General features: G+C 36.8%; 1 long non-coding RNA gene across 1 annotated transcript; it reads left to right on the top strand.

The window, feature by feature from the left end:
• The first annotated feature begins 1,067 nt into the window (after positions 1-1,067).
• Positions 1,068-2,328, top strand: LOC134200245 (uncharacterized). Its single transcript, XR_009975073.1, has 2 exons — positions 1,068-1,336; positions 2,056-2,328. It is a non-coding gene; the product is annotated as an uncharacterized LOC134200245 (long non-coding RNA).
• Positions 2,329-5,694: the final 3,366 nt, after the last annotated feature.

Raw genomic sequence — 5,694 nt, 5'->3', positions numbered from 1 at the left:
TGCACTGTAGTTTTTAAATGTAATGCACGGTAATTTGATTCTGAAACACGGTTTTTTTTATATTTGTAGCTTGTATATTTGATCTGGTAGCACTGGTGTGAACTGTGAATGTAAAGCGTAAAAAACCGGTATTCTTAAATAAAAACCGGTATTTATCGGTATGTATAAAAACCGGTTTTTCTCCGGTTTTCTTCGAACCGGTTTACATCCCTAACACACACACACTTTTTTTTTCTAAGCGAGCTACACGTGTAGCGTTCACTATCCACCCCCTGTTGAGTTACAACGCTAAAATGACCTTGAATATCACATCCTTATACATGAGGTTGAAGTCTTGATAATTTATAATTACTAGACTTGCGCAAAACATCACTTCCCAATGTAATGTGATATGACATCACTTTTACAGACAGGTGATATTACTCGAAAACATTACACATCACTCTTAACATTACTCGGTGCGTTCAATAGATACTGTGACGACGAATACATTGTATCTATACACCCGAATCATTACTTAAATGATATGTTCATACTTTGTATTGTAATACACTGTTATATTACTTGACAGAGATTGACTTACTTAATCATATAATAATTTTATTTTTTACTTAATATAATTTATTGTGGGATGAACGGATTTCATATGGCGACTTAGACTGCAAATTGAGCTCGACGATAATGTTAATATACGAGAGCAGCAGACGCATTGTTTCGGCGCAGTCTCCTCAAAATGCATCCAAAGAGGACTGTACTTTCATTTAGACGCTATTCTTTCTTTCACTTATTAAACACGCATTAAAACAAATAATAAAACTATCTTCAAACAAGTGCTTGAGTAATTCAAACACAAAAATTAATATGAAATATTACTAAGCAACTACTTGCGGGGAACTACCGGCTGGCCGCATGAAAAAATATCTATATTAAAATTCAGACGTACCATAGGTATAAAAATATATCTAGCGGCCAGGGCATACGGTTCAAAATCACTAGGAATAATTCCGTGTCGCTTGCTCATTTATTTTGCGTAGATCGGTCTGTCTCGCTCGCTCGGTTCCGTTCGTGTATCAAGCAACATTACACGACAAAGAAAGAAACAGGTTGGGTGATAGCTTCGCTAGAAGTAATAGTGTTCTGTGGGTGATAGTGTGATGTTTGTTTCCTTCGCGTAATGTGTGATGTTGCATTACATCGTAGAGTAATATTACCGGAGTAATATCACTCGCATTACTTACACATGTCTAATAATTACGCAATTTTGTATACATTTTGAGGATTTTATTTATATACAAAGTTTTCTTTCAACATGAAAGCCGTTTATGGACACAAATGAGTATGTACCTATTTGTTTATAAATGTTATGTTACACCTTTCTTAGTGAGAGTACATAGTGCCTATTATCCCATGTCTCTTTAGTTTACGACATCTTCGTAAAAAAATCCTGAATCTTCTCATTATCAGCTCAACATGCTACCGTTACGATTGAGATATAATTTCTAAATAAGTATAAATTGGACCAAACGTCACACAGAGTTTGAAAGTCCACAGAATTGGCCATCATATTTTGGACGAGGCATCGTAGCAGTGGATATAATAAGAGATGCCTGAAATTTATGACTCTTTGGGTGAGAGAATAGTGGAGGAATAAATGTTGGTTGTATTTTATGGAATCAAATTTGAATAGTAATAGCATAATTTGTTCGGTGTATTAAAATTATTTTTGTGTTGATAGAATTTTCGATACGTGTTTTATAATTTTATGTCACCTGTATAACATATTAACCTCTTTACGTCATAAATCATATGGAGGTTACATGTATAATATAGACATTTGTCATCAAATTATCAATTAATTCGTTTAAAATATTAAACAGTGTAACAAACAGATGGTCACATAAATACACTGTAATACAACATGCAAATGTTTAATACAAATATTTGTAACATTTGTATCTAAAATAAACAATAATAATTTTAGTAATTATTTGAAATACTAATATAGTATGACACTATTATATTTAATGTACTCTTTTTTTTTTATTGCCCTTGTAGGCCGACGAGCATACGGTCCACCTGATGGTGAGTGGGGAGTGAGAGTACCGTCGCCCATGGACTTCAGCAATGCCAGGGGCAGAGCCAAGCCGCTGCCTACCGCTTAATACTCTCCACAAGCCTCTTTTAAAGAAGGACATGTCATAGCGCTCAGGAAACACCGTGGAGGGGAGCTCATTCTATAGCCGGACTGAAAACCAAACATAGTTGACAGGAGATAGAATTCTACTCGATTCGCAACCTCGCTATTTTTTAATATTATTATTCGCTCAATTCGTCTTTTGTAATTATTTCCAAATACCTTCACAATACGATTAAATGAATCAAAGCAACCTTTAAGTATGGCAGAATCTAATCACTAAATATAAAAAAAATATTCATTATACTCTAGATAGAATAAAGGGTATTTAAACATACTATAAAGCTTAAGTCGTCGTGGCCTAAGGGATAAGACGTCCGGTGCATTCGTATGTAGCGATGCACCGATGTTCGAATCCCGCAGACGGGTACCAATTTTTCTAATGAAATACGTACTTAACAAATGTTCACGATTGACTTCCACGGTGAAGGAATAACATCGTGTAATAAAAATCAAACCGGCACAATTATAATTTGCGTAATTACTGGTGATAGGACCTCTTATGAGTCCGCACGGGTAGGTACCACCACCCCGCCTATTTCTGCCGTGAAGCAGTAATGCGTTTCGTTTTGAAGGGTGGGGTAACCGTTGTAACTATACTTGAGACCTTAGAACTTATATCTCAAGGTGGGTGGCGCATTTACGTTGTGGATGTCTATGGGCTCCAGTAACCACTTAACACCAAGTGAGCTGTGAGCTCGTCCACCCATTTAAGCAATAAAAAAAAAATAAAGATGAAAATTCTCGGACGCCTTAACTGTTGAATATCGTTTCCCTTTTAATCAGCAGTTTATTGGCTTTAGCTCCGATGAATATTATATCATGTTCGACTATTTCGTTCGTCTTTCGTAATAACGAGGTGGCTCTATACATTTCTATCCACCTGTCTTGTCCTGTCCCTTCCACCAATCATTTATACTACCCAGATAAATTATTGTATAATCATTGTTTAAGATCATCTCCTTTTTTGTCCATAGCACAACTCACAATCGGAGTGGGTTTTATTTTTAACTGTCCTCATTTACATCAGTTTTATAGAAACGATTTCTACAAAACACTACCTAATTGATATGGACCCCCCTTCTCGATGGTTCTTTAGCCCTGTTACACATTTTACATCGCCAGGTTTCAAAAGAGTCTTCAACGGCAAGACCCTAGTTTTGTTAAAGTACATTGGCATCTGTGACTACTGTTTTCTATAAAATAAAAATAGACCAAAACTTTTTCCACTAGAAAAAGTCGGTTGTCTGTAAAGTCGGTTTACTGACGATAGTTGAACGTGACAACGTCATAAGAAAATACTGATGGAATGGTTTCATTTTTCAATTATCGCAATTATCGTTGCTATAAACAATTGACAACACATTCACTTTTCACTGAACTTCATACTTGACGAAAACATGTAAATGTATTATTGTATAGCAGTTATCCACGCGAATGCATCGCTCACTCAAGTAGGAGAGAGACAGATGTCGAACGCTGCCAAACGCGGAGGCCAATTGTGCCTCTTTGTCACTTGTTGCGCTCTCTCGCTTGCACTTCAAGCCTTAAATGGAACGCCTCAATGAGTCATGTTTTTTCGTGCGTGCAGCCGGCTCCATCGAATTATAAGATGTTGTCACGTCAAAAGAAAATCATTAAGATATACTAGAATGTAAACAACAATGCCTGAACTAGATAAATATATTTATGTTGACGGAAGATGCAGCTGAGTAATCGTTTTATTTTCTCGACAAAGACAAAGCCTTGATAGTTTTCAGTGTCTCATTGAAAACTCATAAATCCAGGCGTCGATCCGTGTCCTTCGACTCCCATAAATACGGATATTCGTGGCAAGGCTAGGGATGTGACGATAGGTGAATGATTCATATCAGCTCCAAAACTCAGCGTCACATACCTTCATGTTGTAATTTAACAACTTAACTTAAATTTTCGTGAGAATGGAATCGTAGACATTGGACAGCTATTTAGGAGGATAAAAATTAGCAGGAGATTTTCACGGAAAGTTTTCAATTAGTGATAGGGCGCTTTGTTAGTCCGCACAAATAGGGACAGCATCCTGCCTATTTCTATCACAAAGCAATAATTCTTTTCGATTTCAAGGGTGGGGCAATTGTTGTACAGCTTTATGCTACTGGAAACTCATGGTGAGTGAGTAGCGGCTTTTACGTTGTTGATGTCTATGGGCTCCGGTAACCTCTCGGCACCGGGTGGACTTAGAGCTCGTTCACTCATCTAAGCAACAAAAAAACTAACCAGGGGAAAATTATACTATTCCTGCTGATGAGTAAGGAATAATAAAAGAAAAATAAAGGAATAATAAATAGGTAAAGGAATAACATCGTGTAATAAAAAATCAAACCCGCAAAATTATAATTTGCGTAATTACTGGTGGTAGGACCTCTTGTGAGTCCGTACGGGTAGGTACCACCACCCCGCCTATTTCTGCTGTGAAGCAGTAACGCGTTTCGGCTTGAAGGGTGGGGCAGCCGTTGTAACTATACTGAGATCTTAGAACTTATATCTCAAGGTGGGCTGTGAGCTCGTCCACCCATCTAAGCAATAAAATAAAAAAATGGGAATAGAAACCGTCTAGTGTAATATTTGGGTCGTTAACTATGTCTAGACTAGGTATATAATTATATTAAACTAAGGTTCGAGTAATCTAAAGGATTGGTTGATTCATATTTGTTTTTACCACTATCTAAGAAGTCCAAAGCACAAAATTTTATTGTTACTACTTTATTGGTTCCAGACAGTCGATTGGCGGTTTCGCCTTTCGACTAACTCAATTCATTTTTCAAGATTAAATCCCCATGCCCATCCGTCTCTTGGGTCGAGTAAATCAAGGCAGCTGTTCGCAGTATAATCCCATACAATGACAAAGCTTCGTGAAATGACGCCCGGGAGTTTGATGTGCCTTATAAATAATGTATACGGCCTATAGACGAATTTTGTCTCGGGAAAGTGTTAACATATTTTTTTATTGTGTAATAACTTTTTTTAGCAGGTTTTTTTGGATTTTTGATAGCTAAGTATTGACTAGATATCTTGATAGTGGTCATGGCGAAGCAATATGCGGGCTTCCTATGCAATAGGCAATAAGATCGAGAATAAAGTATCTGACGTTGTGTTAATTTTTTTTAAATGGTTTAATTGAGCCAATTTGAGGTTGTCAATGTATATGGTCGCGTGATGGCTTGCAATAACTAAGCGATTGCATGAACTTTAGTTATAAGTAACTGAAGGTATTGTTAGCACGCGGTGATATCACCACTCTGCTTATTTCTGTCGCAAGGAAACAATGGCTTCGGAAGCCAGAATGGAATATGTAATACCCCCCCCCATCTTGCTTCCTCTTTTTGTTTCCTTTAAAGCTCTTTCACATTAAGACCTTATAGAAAAGATAGAGTCAGTCTCTTTGTCTGAAAATTTTCGCAAACCCATTTGTTTCGAATTATGAAAATTTTATCTGAGAACTATTGATACCAAAAATCACA

This window comes from Bombyx mori, chromosome 15, assembly GCF_030269925.1.
Source record: "Bombyx mori chromosome 15, ASM3026992v2".
Taxonomy (NCBI): domain Eukaryota; kingdom Metazoa; phylum Arthropoda; class Insecta; order Lepidoptera; family Bombycidae; genus Bombyx; species Bombyx mori.
The sequence above is the reverse complement of the archived record's forward strand: the minus strand, read 5'-3'. Positions and strand labels throughout refer to the sequence as shown.